This window comes from Mauremys reevesii, linkage group 1 (assembly GCF_016161935.1).
Source record: "Mauremys reevesii isolate NIE-2019 linkage group 1, ASM1616193v1, whole genome shotgun sequence".
NCBI lineage: Eukaryota > Metazoa > Chordata > Testudines > Geoemydidae > Mauremys > Mauremys reevesii.
The window spans coordinates 338,111,138-338,125,806 of NC_052623.1; the positions used below are offsets into that span (position 1 = coordinate 338,111,138).

General features: G+C 45.3%; 1 long non-coding RNA gene across 1 annotated transcript; it reads left to right on the plus strand.

The window, feature by feature from the left end:
• Positions 1 to 2,767: 2,767 nt before the first annotated feature.
• LOC120373040 lies at positions 2,768 to 9,239 on the plus strand. The gene is made up of 3 exons (XR_005585351.1): positions 2,768 to 2,891; positions 7,199 to 7,335; positions 9,202 to 9,239. It is a non-coding gene; the product is annotated as an uncharacterized LOC120373040 (long non-coding RNA).
• Positions 9,240 to 14,669: the final 5,430 nt, after the last annotated feature.

Sequence of the window (14,669 nt, forward strand, 5' to 3'; positions counted from 1 at the left end):
GTAACATTTTCTTTGCAATTACATTGAACATGTATTATATTCCAGCATCCAACTTTAAAGGCAAAGGGTCAGATCCTTAGCTGCAGTAAACCTACTTCAGTGGAGCTGATTGATTTATCCTGTTTTAGTTTCTAGTCATAACTACCATTTAATATTCACAGTATTTCCCAGTATGAAACAGTTTGTTCTGCAGTCATGCTACCTACCAAAAGATTTGCCACTTCCAATAATTTGTCTGTAGGACATTGGAAAAGTTATTTCTGCTTGTGCATTCATAGCATATTTGCCCAAATATGAGGCTTTTTTTTTGGTTTGTGTGCTCAACCACATCAATAGCATTAGTGGGAGTTGGGCTGGGTCCCTAGTGCAAGGATTTTGTTTCTTAAATTTCCTTCATTATAGATTTTTCTGAAATATGAACTAGCTGTTTGTTCTGTACTGGGTCACCCAGACCCCGAAACTGTGCTTTTCTGTTGCTTTGAGAGCCAGGAGAATAGCTAATTGTTTGGTTTGCTAACAACTCTGGGGGGGAAAAATGGGGTTGAATCAAAAAATGGGAAGTGTCATTATGGGTCAAACAATACATTTAATTTGACCTGAAATAAACATGTTTCCTTTTGATTGAGCATCTAAAAACCTAAAACAGGAAATTTTTCAAATTGGGAAATCTAAGTTTCATTTTGAAAGTGTCAAAACAAAACGTTCAGATTTTGAATTTCATTATCCCTAAATGAATAGCCTGAAGTTGACATTAATTCGTGGAATGTTTCAGTGTTGCCAAATCTGCATTTTTCTCCAAAGAGTTTCAGCTGAAAAACCACTACCCACCCCTAGTTACTATTCTAGAGATGTTTATTGCTCAGATTAAGGTTAAATCAGCTTCCCACAAGGAGTCTATATGATTCTTTTGTATTCTACATATACATCTTTTATTAAACCAATTTAAGCCTTGTGCTCCTATTTCATGTCATGAGTTTTCAGGTGTGGGATTGTTGTGCACTACATGATTTGGAAATTAGCCTATAGTGTACTATCTCACTGACCTATTACCTGGCTTAGAGTGGATGATCGTTAGAAAACATTTGGTGGCATTATACAATCTTAATCACATCAAGTGATTAAGTTTCAGGAGCTGAGTGTTTTATATTTCAGTAGTGCATCAATCTTGCATTTTAACTCGAGTTTTGTAACTGTACATTTGTGTACATTTGTCACTTCAGTAATGCAGAAATATATGCTTGTGTGAACCCAAAGGCAAGATGCCTTAGTCAGGTTTATGATGCTGTGGAAATGCTGTTTGTACTCAGATTTAACTAAGATGCTCCACCAGCAGTTCCAGCAGGCAGGGCATGTAATTCACACTGGACTAGGGCAGATATCTTCAGAATAGAGGCAGAATAATATTGGGCTTCCAAACATAAGTCTACAACAGCTAAAAACTGAAAGTGAACAGGCTTCCAGCCTTGTCCATTGTTTCCCTAAAAGCCGAGCTATTTATATAAAAATATGTATAATTTACACACCCACACATACATTCACACTAATTACATAGCCATGTGATAAGACTTGGTATAAATAACCATTTAGAGACAAGGTGGGTGAGGCAATATCTGCAAGGCTCTGTATAACCTTGAAAGCTTGTGACTCTCACCAACGGAATTTGGTCCTATAAAATATATTGTCTCATCCACCTTGTCCTTAATATCCTGGGACCAACACTGCATAAATAACCATTTGTTTATGCTGTTACAATACAATTCAAAAGCTACTGTGGTTCTTCAGTCACTCTTATTTGTAAGACCTACTTTTACCAGCTGAGAATTTAGTTAGTTATTCTGCCAAGGATGCCTGATATCAGACTAAACCACGCTGATTTCACATTTATTATACTGTATCAGGATTCTTTTAAGACGGGTGTGTACAAATATACATGACTGTTGAAGACAAGTAGAACATTAACATTGGTTTTTTTGGCTCCACTCTGAGATCACAAAAAACATATTTATATATGCACCACACAACAATTCAGTAAGTAATCATTTGTACTCTTTATGTATATGATACAATAAATCTCAAAACTCTTTACAGGAGTGGTTAGGTATTTTCCATTTTAAAGTGAGGAAAACAAAGCAAAAAGGTCTGAAATTTTGTATTGCAGTATGGCACTATTATCCTGGACACTGCATTTTTAGGCTATATTGGAGAATCATAATAGCTGATGTTCTGTAATTACTGATGCGTTGTAGATTCACCTAGTGGAGATCTAGCGTATGTAACCAAAATTTAGTTGATTCTTCAATGCCCAGTGTTCACATCTGTGCAAAGGGAATGTGAAATAGCTGCAAAACACTGTTTTGTGGGAGCACTCTAAACTCATGCTGAACTCTTTTCAATCTAAAAGTTTAGTCTCTGGGGCCACCGGACCCTAGAGTGTGAACAAAGTTATGATTTTGTGCCTCATAGCAGCTCCATATGCGCTCTCTGCTCAAAATTGACTCATCTTCATCTATGCCTTCCCTTACTATGCTGAGCCCTTAGAGCACGAGTAGGTTGAGTTAGTGTTCCTACCCTGGCTGCCACATCACATGTATTGTGTCTGTGACTGCCGTCATCTTCTTAACAGGCTAGGACCTGCTGCTTGTAGTCATGATTCAGAGTTAATGAGTTACCACCATGATGCTGCCACACTTGCAACCACAAGGTGCAAGTTTATTAGAATGGGTCCACCAACTCTAGAGCTCACATATATTGTTTGCTAATTGTCTGCAGGAAGGACCAAACAAAAGGTGGAACAGCACATGAGCTGTTCGTCTGACATAGAGTGAACAATGCTTGAGTGCTCCATCCACCAGAACAAGTGTACTAGCTGGACTAAGCTGCCACCTATGACTGTGTGTGAATTTCAAAGTAGTATTCATGAATAATTTGTTCACTTTCCCTCTAATCATGAAGATGCTTTCACATAGACAAGGCATCACAGCACATATAACTAGGAGGCAACTGGATGAATGCAGGAGAGCTTCCCTTGAAGTATCAAAGCATCTGTGTTGCTCATCTAAGTGAGCGATGGGGGACACCGACACCAGCTCACCTACACATGCAGTCAGTGAAGTCACGAAAGAGGGGCACTTCGTCAGGAGTGAATATCAATTACCAACGGCCCTGTTAGAGGGACAGACCATCACAGGTTACTGGACATAGGTTATTTGTCAAAGTAAGAGACCATGGGCAGAGCCGTCCCTTGGGTATGGTGAATCGGGGGGACCGCTCTGGTCCCTGTGCTTTGGGGGACCCCGCGCTTCAGTGTGTGTGTGTCATGTGGGGGGCGTTAGGCCGGCGGGGGTGGGGTGGGGTTAGGGATTCAGGAGGCCAGGCTGGCCTGGAGGGTTAGCAGAGGGGCTGGCACCAGCAGCAGGGGTTGGGCTCACACTCACTGGCAGGAAGCACGTGTTGTATTTCTTTTTCTTGCTTAGCATTGTGGGGCTTGGGCTCAGTCTCTGGCAGAAACAACCCCAGTCCACCCCACTCTGTCCCGTTGGCTCCCGGCATCACCTGCTGCTGCACCGTCCACCACCGTCCTAGCACTGCCACAACACACTGGTGCCAGGCTGACCCCATCCATTGCCCTTCTGCCACAGAACCTTCCCTTTTCCAGCACCCCTCAGCACAGGGCCCCCCGCTCATTCCCAGCACAGGTACCTCCCTGTGACTCTCCATCGTCACTCGCCCCCGAGCACTGGTATCCCCTCCCCACACCAGATTTCATCTGTATAAAAAACATTAAGGGGGGCCCATACAAGCCAATTTGTCGCAGGCCCCGTACCCCCCTAGGGACAGCCCTGACCATGGGACAGTCACTCTCAGGTGTCCACTCCCATGGTGCAGTGGCTCAAACAGCAGGTTCCCCGTCAGAGGAAATGTACGATTGGCAGTTCCTCGGCCATTGCCGAGCCACGGCTGTCAGGATGTGTATGCCATTTGGCCTAAGAGAAGGTCAATGAGACACTATCATGGTGCCTTCGCCACCGACCAACAAGCATAAAAGTAACAAATATAGTGATTGTCTCTTACTACAGCAAAGCATCAACCAGCATAGGGAATAGGGTAACTGTCGTGGGCTAGGTACACCCCGTCACGGGGACCGGGTCACGTATGGGGTGAACAAGGGAAAAGAACTGAATAGCAGTTTGTCAGGTCCTATGTGTATGACGCTGACTACAAACGTGGTGGTATGGCCCAATGGCCACAGTCAGTCAGTGGTGCTTTCACTCAGGGCAGCGCAGCCCAATGGCCAGAGTCAATAGTATAGCCCTTCTCTGTGGGATTGTGTGGCCTATTGGCCTGGTGGTGGAGTGGGGTGCCACCTAGGGTGTGTGGCCCCCAGGGGAGGGGGACTCAGGCCCTCCCTGCTCCTTCAAGTCCCAGCCCAGGGCCCTGGCGGTGGTGGGGATGCTCACCACATAGTCAGTAGGGATCCTCCCAAAACACGCTGACTGGTTCCCCCTTTCACTCACCAGAGAAGATTCGAAGTCCCCTGGGCTGCTTCCTCCCCTTTCTCCCTCAGCAAAGCTCCATGTTTCCCCTGGGTTTCTGGGGTCCTCCAATGGCTTAGCTCCTGCTGGCACGGTCTCTTCCTTGGGCTTGTCAGGCAGTCTGGAGTCCATCTGAGCCTCTGTGTGCCTTGCTCCTGGGGTCTCCTTGGGGAGAGCCTGCAGTCTGTGTACTCTCCCTACAGCACCTTGCCTAGACTGAGCTGGGCTGCTTCTTTTTATACTCCGCCTCCAGGCTAAGCATGCCCCAGAGAGTCTGAGGGGCGTGGCTTCCTCTGCCTGCAAAGCACAGTTAACCCTTTTGGGGCTGGTGCGGGATAGGTACACCCCATCACACACCCTACTCCTCAAGACAGGACCCAGCGGGGGTCCGTCCCTTGTCCTGCCCCCCGACCCTCCTGCTGAGATGAAAATCTGCATTAGTGTGAGCTCTATCTGGATGATGTAGCACACTGAACTCATAGGGTTGGAGAGCGAGGTACCATCTCACGATTTGTGTGTTCGAGTCCATGGTATTGAAACATCGTAAGGGTGCATATTCTGTTATGAGCCAAAAGGGGCTCCCTGGCAGGTAGTACCTCAAGGCTTCTATTTCCCATTTTACCACCAAGGCTTCCTTCTTGATAGTGGAGTACTTGACTTCACAGGGAAATAGCTTCCGGCTAAGGTACCGCATCTTCACCATCTCCTTCCTGTGATAGCACTGCCTCAGCCCCACTTCTGAGGTGTCTGTTTGTAAAATAAATGGTTTTGAGACGTCTGGGTGGAACAGTACTGGTTCCAGGGTAAGTCACTCCTTCAAGCTCTGAAAGGCCCTTTCACAGTCCTCCGACCACCGGATGTTCCATGGCCAAGAGTTCTTTGTGAGGTCTGAGAGGGGGCGGCTATCGTGGCAGACTTTGGCTTGTCTATCCAGTAGCACCCAGCCAAGCCAAGTAACTGTCTTACCTTCCTTTTTGTTGTAGGGGTGGGGTAATCCCTCAGGGCATGTACCTCATTCACCAGGGGATGGAGTTGGCCTGCCCACACTGTGTATCCCAAGTAGGTCACCTCTTTCCGCCTGAGGTGACACTTGGCAGGGTTTGCTGTGAGCATTGCTTCCTTCAGGGCCTGTAGCACCATGGCAAGGTGTTGTAGGTGTTCCTCCCAACTTGCGCTGTACACCACCATATCATTGATATAAGCCACTGGGTATTGCCACTGTGGCTGCAATAGCTGGTCCATTAGTCACTGGAATGTAGCCGCAGCCCCATGTAGCCCGAAGGGCATAGTGATGAAGTAATATAAGCTGAAGGGCATAGGGAAAACTGTCTTCTCTCGTGATGCCAGGGTAATGGGTATTTGAGAGTAACCCTTGGTCAAGTCTAACATTGATTAAAACTTTGTGCTACCCAGTAGTTCCAGCAATTCATCTACCCATGGCATCAGGTAGGCATCAAAGTGAGAGATGACACTGACCCTTCTACGTCTATACAGAACCTCACAGTGCCATCGGGCTTTGGTACCAGGACTATGGGGTGTCTCCACTCTTTCCAGGACTCTTCCAGGGCTGGCATTGCTTCGAGTTCTTTCTGGACCACTTCCCACATCTTCTGAGGGCGTGGGCAATGTTGGTTGCAGACCTTCTGCCCAGGCACGGTGTCTATATGATGACTGGTGATACTTGTCTGTCCGGGGTGAGGAGATAAAACAGAGGGGAAGCTCTGGATCAGCTGTTGTAGCCTCGCTCATTGTTCAGGGGTTAAGTCCTGCCCCATTGGGATTAGTGTTGGGTCAGGAAATCCGCTGGCCACGGGCCCCAATTCGGGTTCCGGAGGGTAGGGGGTGATTAGCAGACCCTCCCGTGCTTTCCAGGCTTTCAAAAGGTTTACATGGTATATTTGTAGGTCTTTTCATCACCCTGGGAGCTGGACCTCATAGTCCACGGGTCTCACGTGCCAAACAATCTCAAACAGACCCTGCCATTTGGCAAGAAATTTTGATTCTGAAGATGGCAATAGCAGTAAGACTCTATCCCTGAGCTCGAAAGTCTATAGCTCCCCCTCACCCTGATTATAGTGGCACTCCTGGGCATGCTGTGCCTGCAGCAAACTCTCCCGTGCAAACTCCCCTGCTTCTGGATACGTTCCTGCAATTGCAGGATGTAGGGGACTGACCCCATGACCCTTGATTCCTGTTCCTCCCAGGTTTCTCTGATAAGGTCCAAGATTCCCCTTGGCTGTCTCCCATAAAGGAGCTCAAATGTGGAGAATCCCATTGAAGCTTGGGCACCTCTCGTACTGCAAACAGCAGCGTGGGCAACAGCTTGTCCCACTGTCATGGGTTATCGTCCACGAATTTCCAAAGCATCGCCTTCAGTGTTCTGTTGAACCTCTCAACTAGCCCATCGGTGTGTGGGTGGTAGACTGGTGTCCAGAGGGCTCGGATGTTTAATAGATAACAGAATTTGACCATCAGCTTGGACGAGACATTCGTTCCATGGTCTGTCAAGATTTCCCTGGGTGGTCCTACCCTAGCAAAAAACTTAAGGAGTTCTGCAGCGACAGCGGGAGCCGTGGTAGTCCATAGCAGGACAGCCTCTGGGTAGTGGGTCGCATAGTCGACTACCACAAGGATATTCTGAAACCCCAACTTGCTTTTCTCCAAAGGACCCCACCAAATCTAAGCCGATCCTCTTGAAGGGGACCCTGACCACTGGGAGTGGAATCAGAGGCACCTTCCATACCTCCTTCGGGCCGGCGCACTGACACTTGGGGCAGGAAGCACAAAAGTCCTGCACAAAAAGGTACTGCTGGAGTGGGCCCTGTTTAAGAGTCCTAGATAATATTTGATCCTTCCTCTCTCCATAGTATAATAAAAGATCTAATTTAGAATCAATTGAGAGTCTTCTCACACACTGCAGAGCTGAAATCACTGATACCGAGGTGTAAGTATTAGACCTACTTTGGGACAGTGTCTCTGATGCAAGAGACTGCCCAGTGTGTAGCAGCAGTGAGGCTCCCCTACTAACAGCTGAAATCACTGAGAGCTGGGTTAAGTGTGTGTGTGTGGGGGGGGCCCTGAAGACATCTTGGCGTGCAGCCATCAGGGCGGCTGGTGGAGAGGCGCGGCCAGCAGGGCAGCTAGAGGAGAGGCGTGGCAAGTGGCCAGCAGAGAAGCTGGTGGAGACGGCCAAAGCCGAGAGCAGAGCCCCGCAGAGGCATGGCAAGCGGCCGTTGGGGTGACGAGCGAGTGCCCGAGCAGTGCAGCATGGAAGGTCCTCCTTACCCACCCCCGCCTTCCACGCAGGTGGGAGGCGAACTCTGCAGATGAACCTATGAACTCTGGGCCTGCACTGTGAGTGGGGTACAGAGAAGGGATGGGCACGTTAAAGGGACTTTTGGGTTTCTGGACTTAAGACCTGAGGGGAAAAGAACACTGCCTAACTTGGGGGTGGGTCTTTTGATCATGGTTTGTGTTTATGAACCCTAGTTGCGGTATTTTCCCAAATTAATGCTGAGTTAATTCCCTCCTCTTATTAAAAGTTTTTGCTAAACTCAGATGCTGTGCTTGCGAGAGGGGAAGTATTACCTCTTAGAGGCACCCAGGGTGTGCTGTGTAATTGTCCCAGGTCACTGGGTGGGGACTCGAGCCAGTTCTGTGTTGTATTGTTGAAAAGGAACCCCTAGATATTGAACCCGGCCCTTGTTGCTGCTGGCTCCACCTGGCAGAAGGGTTACAAATGTACACCAGTTATGTATGTTGAAACAATTATAGCAGTGCATCACTGCAGGAATGGCTTTCCTCCTGTACTGGGGGCCTGATTCTGTTCTCACTTCCAGCAATGTAACAATTGACTTCAGTGGAATCACCCCTTATGACATGGTAGGGCTTCTCCCCACCAGCCTGACAAGCGGACAAAGCTATCCTGAGTCTCCTTTAAAAGGTTTATTGTCCAAATATAAGCAAATTAAAAAAACCCACAGTCCCTCCACTCACCCTTTGTCCTAGGGTTTCATGGGCTCCTCTCCCGGGGGCTCTAGCAATTTTGCTTCTTGCGGTTGCCTAGTCTAGCCAGCTTTCTCCTCAACCACTCCTTATTCAGCCAGCTCTGCTGTTCTTCTGGAACAGCAACCATCCAGGATACCTGGCACCAGGGGCTCACTAGGTTTCTCTCTCTGGATAATCACTCCTCCTCCTCTTGCCATCTGACAGGCCATTATAGCCGCAGGTGTAGCCCTGCTCCCTTTAATTGGCTGAACCAAGCCCACCTGCTCTGACACAGGGCAACTGGACCTACTGTTTTACAGGGACCAGCCATCCTGTGATACTCCTGGTTTACATTGGTGAAAGTGAGACTAGAAGCAGGGATCTATTGCGATTGGATCCTGTTCAATATATTACCTTTGCTTTTCGCTTCTTTAGTAAAAGCATTCCTTTTAGTTTTCTCAGCATAAGCCTGTAGTATAGTTTTGTTCTATGCTTTGCAAAAGGATTTTTCTTTCCTCTTTTAGACAGAAGCCACTAATATTCTTTGTTCTGACTTTTTCTCCTATTTGATCTCCTAAACTTCAGCTTCTGTCTAGTGTGTATAAATCCTAGCCAGCTGCCTACTAATGTTTATCTTTTGCTGCATTCCCCTTCTGCTCTTCCTCGTCTCTCTTCTCTGCAGATTGGTGTGGAGTGGCGCAGGTGCCTGATACTGTGGAGACTCTGATATTATGGTAATGATTGTGATGGATAGTTTCAGCTCCCTGTTCATGGGTGCTAAAGGCTTCCTGAGAAGTTCCCATGATACCAAGCTCATGAAGATGAAAGTTGTCAAGAGTGTGAGAGGAGAATCAAGCTTCCAATTCACCAACCAGGAAACTCGTCATCTTCCACTGTTGACTGTGAATCAGATGAATTCCAGATGAGCATGGAAAACCTCAGGAACTGCATGTAATTCTGAACCCAAGGGGCTCAAGTGGGAACATAGGAAGGCAGCAATTGCTAACTACATTTTATCTATGACACTGACTGAACCAGGCTCATCCATTTCTAATCTGAAATCTCTTTATATGCATTGGCCAGATCCTTAGCTGGTGTATATTGGTGTTGCTCCCATTGACTTCAATGGAGTTATGTCCATTCACAGCTGAAGATCTGGCCCATTAATCCAAACTCTCCAAGGCTACTGTAGGGTGGGTAAGGTTAAATTATATCTGTTTCATGGAAAATAAGTCTCAGCATTATTCAGGGCCTGATCCAAATCCCTTTGAAGTAAATGGAAAGACTTGCTGAAGTTCACCAAGTCAATAGCAGTCAGGAACAGAACCCAGGAGTCCTGGTTGTCAGCCTAGTGGTCTAATCACTGGACCACAATGTAACAGAACAAAGACATTTTCCTTGATCTTATTTTTTTAATGGCCTTTAAATTAGCTGAATTGTAGGGAAAATATCTACCTACATTCAGCCTATTAAGTTAGACAGGAAATTTGCTTTGTGTGTGTGAGCTAGAAGATTAACATTACATTATCAGAGGAGGTCATAAGTTAGAATGAATCAGATAAATGTTTCAAATGGCAAGTCATGTCAAACTAACACCACAGGCCTTAACAAATGACACCTTCTTGTTAACAAACTGATATAATTGTAGTTAAAAGGTTACTGACAAGAGGGTCTGACTAAAGCACCATCTTGCAGGCTGTGAAAAGCATCTCCCTGGGGAGCCACTGACCTTTCCCAGGGGAGGAGCTATCAAGGCTGATATGTCAGTCACTTACATAAAACAATTATCCATTCAATTAGTAGCTGACTCCTAATGGCTGAATGGCAATTCTGGGGCAGATGGGATGGAGTAGAGTTCTATCCTTATGGAAAGGTACTGTCTCTTTTCTTTGCATTTTTCATGTGAGTTTGAGGTTCATAAATACCCTACTGCAGGAGAAGTAATAAATACCCTTGCAAAGGAGAATCCCAGGCTGCAGCTGCACTATGCACCACTGATGGTTGTGTGGGTGGTAAGTGTAACTACAGGCTGTGTCCACACTGTGGTGTGTAGCTACATGTCACTGAAAGGCTCTGGCGGGGGGAGGCAGCAGGGAAAGGCTGAGAGTTTCCATAGCGTGAAGAGGTTGGAACCTTTCCCTGTGTGGGGGATAGGCTGCAGCAGTGGGGAGCTGGTGCAACCTCCCACCCCCAGAGTCTTTCCCTGCAGCAGGGAAGGACTCCAGCAGCAGTGAACTGGCATATGTACCCACACCCATTGGATGTGTCTTTGCTCTAGTCTCCTAAGCCAGGCCTCACTGGCTGCACTGCTATTTATACCCATGCTAAGGGGGCTACACCAGTATGTTTTGTACATGCCAGGGAAAGAGGCATGCAGCCTACATGCATTTTTAAAAAAATTGAAACTGAAGGTAAGGGTCAGATCCTTGGCTGCTGTAAATCAATACAGCTCTCTTAAGGTAAGGTAATAAAGGTAATAATTGGAGATATACCAATCTCCTAGAACTGGAAGGGACCTCAAAAGGTTATTGAGTCCAGCTCCCTGCCTTCACTAGCAGGATTTTTTTTTCCCCCCAGATCTCTTCCTTCTTCTCAAGGGATTTTGAAACCCTGGATTAGATTAGACCCCAAACCTCAACTGAGCTCCTATCCCCTCTCCTTGATGTCAACAGCTATGATGATGACCTATTTACTTTGTAAACATGAAGCTTCTCCTTTACAATGGCCCATAGGACAACTCCTCCCTAAGGTCAGCTCTGACCCCTCACTAGCTCTTATGAAATACAAAAAAATAAAAAAAAAAACAACAACAAAACTCTAAAAAAAACTGATCAGGAAACAGAAAAAAAAAACATTTACAATATGTAGAATGATACAACTCGAATATATTTGACAAAATCGTGATCTGATCAAGGATATTCTTAGAACAGAAAGAATGTATTTAATACATTTATTACAAATATACATTCAGCTTTAAATGTTCATCTGTGATGTGTCAGCCATGTACCATGTCTCCCACACACAATGTTACAACATACATAGCTGATATTCATAGAATCATAGGACAGGAAGGGGCCTCGAGAGGTCATCTATTCCAATCTTCTGCACTCCTGGCAGGACTAAATATTATCTAGACCATTCCTGAGAAGAGTTTGTCTAACCTGCTTTTAAAAATTTCCAATGATGGAGATTCCACAACCACCATAGGCAATTTATTCCAGTTCTTAACTATCCTGACAATTAGGAGGTTTATACTGATGTCCAACCTAAACTTCCCTTGCTGCAATTTAAGCCTATTGCTTCTTGTCCTATCCTCAGAGGTTAAGAAGAACAACTCTTCTCCCTCCTCCTTGTAACAACCTTTTAGATACTTGAAAACTGTTTTCATGTTCCCTCTCAGTCTTCTCTTTTCCAGACTAAACAAACCCAATTTTTTTTCAATCTTCCCTCATAGATCATCTTTTATAGACCTTTCATCATTTTTGTTGCTCTTCTCTGGACTTTCTCCAATTTGTCCACATCTTTCCTGAAATGTGGCACCCAGAACTGGACACTATACTCCAGTTGAGGTCTAGTCAGTGCAGAGTAGAGTGAAAGAATTACTTCTCATGTCTTGCTTACAACACTCCTGCTAATACATCCCAGAACGATATTTGCTTTTTTTGCAACAGCGTTACACTGTTGACTCATATTTAGCTTGTGGACCACTATGACCCCCAGATCCCTTTCTGCAGTACTCCTTCCTACGCAGTCATTTCCCATTTTCCCAGTTGTGTGCAACTGATTGTTCCTTCCTAAGTGGAGTACTTTGCATTTGTCCTTCTTGAATTTCATCCTATTTACTTCAGACCATTTCTCCAGTTTGTCCAGATCATTTTGAATTTTAATCCTACCCTCCAAAGCACTTGCAACCCCTCCTGGTATCATCTGCAAACTTTATAAGTGTACTCTCTATGCAATTAACCAAATCATTGACGAAGATATCGAACAGAATCGGACCCAGGACTGATTCCTGCGGAACCCCACTCATTATGCCCTTCCAGCATGACTGTGAACCACTGATAACTACTCTCTGGGAAGGGTTTTCCAACCAGTTTTGCACCCACGCAGATACGATAATGAAGGATTCCTGTAGCAAAGTTTAGTGAATACTACAATTGATTTGTAAACATTTGTTTGAATTTGAAAGCCAAATTTCAATTCAACACTGTTCACAGCAGGATCTGGAAGAATATTGAAAGCAATTATTTAACAAGCATTTTAATAGGAAAAGTTAGCAACATTTGCAGAATATATTATGCAATGGATATGTTAGCAAATTATTCACTCAGTGTCATAGGGATCTGGAATCTCATCACTTTGAGATTCTAAGCCAGTGGAATTTTTCAGACAAAGTTGATCAGATTGTACAGCATAAACAAATACTGAGATGAAAAAACTTAATTAATGGGTTACTTTGAAGGTGCGGAGTGCTTTTATTTTGTTAACTTTCCTTGCTTCCAAAGGAGCCATTGCTTGGCATTACAGAATATACTGGGCCATATTTTCCATCATTTGAAGTCTTTAAATCAAGACTGGGTGGCTTTCTAAAGATTCACTCTGGTTCAACCATAAGTTATTTGGCCTGAGGAAGGAATCACTGGGTGAAATTCTATGGCTTGTCTCCTGCAGGAGGGAAGACTAAATGATCAGGAAGGTCCCTTTTGGCTTTATATATGAATCTTTATTCCACATTGACTCCCAACTCATTATCTTCAGCTGGGATACAGGATTTACTCCATGTCAATAAAGCTTCAGGGAAAGCAGCATCTCAGTGAGATTTTATCCCATTCTCTAGCTATATAACCTCTTACCTTACATGAGTACAGCTATGAAATGGAGCAGGGTGAAAGCCGTTGGGCCCAATTTTCCTTCCAGCTAAACCAGTGGTTCTCAAACTTTTGCACTGGCGACCTCTTTCATACTGCAAGACCCTGAGTGCGACCCCCCCCCTTATAAATATAAAATATGTTTTTAATGTAACTCTATTATAAATGTTGGAGGAGAAGCAGGTTTTGGGGGTGGAGGCTGACCTCATGACCCCCCCATGTAATAACCTCGCAGTCCCCTGAGAGGTCACCCCCCCAGTTTGAGAATCCCTGAGCTAAATCAAAAGTAACCTCACTGAAATCAGTGGTGTTACACCAGTGATGAACCAATCTGAGAGAGAGGAGAAACAGGCCCATTTGTTTAAGAGCCTGTAATTTCACATTAAATTTGTCAAATCACGTTGAACATTCCAAGTGACACATTCGTGATGAATTCCCCATATACAAATATCGTAACTTTAATCACATTTATTCATTATTTGCCAGATACAAACTAAAGAAAGAGCTTTGATTTCCAGCATGAAGAACTGGAGAGGATCTGTTTTGCCTGATAAATGGTATTGCCTGTATCTAGCGCCTCTGATTGTGAACACTGTTTTGGGATTTTGAATCATGGAACAAATGACAAATGTGCAGTGTAGGTGTCAAATGTATGGCTGGAGGCCCCTGCACTAGTTTGGAATCACTGAGCCACTAAGTACCATTAACAGCCAAGGTGATATCAGCTGGCCTGGGAAGTTTTTTACCAATGTATTTAACACTGAACTTTAGAGAGATATATCCATCTGACTGCAGACTTTGGCTGTGAATTGTACACTATTATTGTCAGTTATACACTGAAGTCCATCTCCTCCCATATTTCCTGCACCTGCAGCCATTCCTGTCACCAACTCTCTGTAACACTACATATGAGCACCGATGCTTTCACGCCACCTCTGCTGAAATCCACTTCTCTTCTAATTTCATCTGTTTCAGCACTGCTCCTTATGGCCCACCATGCCAGACCTTAGCATGTTTAGAATGCTGTTCACTGCTGCCATGCCTGTACAAAGAAACAGGGCTGTGTCACATCTATCTTCAGTCATCGCTCCGGGTTCACTTCAGGATCCAGCTGAAAATCACTTGTCTTGGACCTAATTTTCAGAAGAGCTGAGCATCCACAACTCCTATTTGAAGTCCTTGGGAGGTATAATTGCCCAACATCTCTGAAAATGAGGGCCCTTGCTTTTTAAAATCATCCAGACTACCACACAGGCCTGACTTCTCTCTCCTCCTCCTCCTT